This window comes from Saimiri boliviensis, chromosome 1 (assembly GCF_048565385.1).
Source record: "Saimiri boliviensis isolate mSaiBol1 chromosome 1, mSaiBol1.pri, whole genome shotgun sequence".
NCBI lineage: Eukaryota > Metazoa > Chordata > Mammalia > Primates > Cebidae > Saimiri > Saimiri boliviensis.
In genome coordinates this window covers 106,123,761-106,125,619 of record NC_133449.1, presented here as the reverse complement: position 1 = coordinate 106,125,619, position 1,859 = coordinate 106,123,761, and positions in this window count along the sequence as shown.

Genomic DNA, 1,859 nt, shown 5'->3' with positions numbered 1-1,859 from the left:
TACCACCTCCCAGCCTAGCCTTTGGTATGGCTGAAGCTCTATAGGCAGCTGAGGGAGAAAGGGATGGAGGGAGGAAGAAAGGGTAGAGTAAAAATCTTTAAGAGAACCTCTGGAAGCCCCTTCCTCCCCACCCTTCCTCCCCACCCTTCCTCACTTCCCTGCTCATGACCACTTCCTTGCTAATATCCAGCCCCCAGAGTAGGTGTGAAGTCCAGCCCACCCCCTCACCCATGGAGAAATATTTGGTGAACTGAACTAACGTGGGGCTGTCAGATAAACCTGAGTTCTGGCTGACGAGACGTGTGCTCTTTCCCATCTGCTGCCTTCTAAACAATGCTGCTCTTATTATTTCAAATGACACGCAGTTCTCTCTGTAAATTTGCTTGTCATGCCAATTCAGCTTTTATGTAAGTGCATTTCTCATTTCATTTTCCTCTGCATACAAGTTAACTGATGCAGGGAAGCTAAACCCCAGGTCTGACACATTCCCTGGAGGATGACCTTGGCCTAGTCTTCACTTCCTCGACCCCAGAAGGCACCATGGTTCTCACTTCAGAGGCCTCTGAAAGCTTGGGAATGGTGTGGTAAATGATGAGACAAGAACAACAGGAAGTTGGTGCTTGTTGAAGCTGGCAATGAGTATATGAGAGCTGATTTTATTATTCTCCCTAACTGCATGTGTTTGACATTTTCCATGATAAGAAGTTGAGAAGAAAACCCTTTAAGAACTGGGCGTCTGGGCTCAGTTTTACAGGGTGACTAAGAGTTTCTGGTCATATAAGGAGCAGAGGAACAATTCAGACAGAAAGGGATATCACAAGAGTAGAGCCCAGAGCTGGGCAGTCTGGTGAAAGATTATTCTATTTCAACCAAAAATGGTGAAGTGCAATTCAGTTATGGCACTAACCACCCATAGTGCAGAGCCCACAAGCTAAGGGCTCAGTCCTCCACAAGACTGTCTTCACCTCAGACACCAGTCCAAGTGGGGTCCCAGGTCATCTGTCCTTCTGACCAACTGGTTATAAATGTGAAGGCTCCTAGTTTTCCCTTCAGATTTCATAATCCACTAAAATAGCTCACAGAACTCAGGAAAGCACTATGCTCATTATTACAATTTTATTATAAAAGATACAAATCAGGACCAGCCAAACAACAAGGTGAAACCCAGGAAGGTCCTGAATATGAAGCTTTTGTGTCCTCTCCCTGTCCATCTACCCATTCATCCATCTATTCACCTACCTATCCATTCATCCATCTATTCACCTATCCATCTATCCATCCATCCATCAGTCCTTCCAACCATCCATCAGTCCCTCCAATCATCCATCTGTCCATCCAACCATCCATCTGTCCATCCATCCATCCATCTACCCACTTGTCCATCCATCCATCCGTCCATCCATCCATCCATGCCCTCTCCCTGTGGAATCAGGGACTGTCACTCCCTGACCAATCAGGGTATTCACCAACCAGGAAGCTCCACTGAGCTTCAGTGTCTAGAGTTTTTATTGGAGTTTCATTACATAGACATGATTAACAACTCAATCTCCAACCTCCTTCACCTTCCTGGAAGTAAGGCTGGCTCCAAGCTCCAACCTAATCACCTGACTGGTCTTTCTGGCGACCAGCCTCCAGCCCAAGTCATCTCATCTCAGCATAAACTTAGATGTGACCCAAGGGGCTCCTACATAACAAAGATATGCCTATCACTAAAGAAATCCAAGAGTTTTACAAGCTCTGTATCAGGCACCCAAGGCTAAGACCAGACAAATCTTGTTTTGTGCAACAAAGGTACAAGGCAACAGCGGACACTAGGCAGCAGGCTAGTGCTGAGTTTCCAATCTATACCTCTGCTGCTC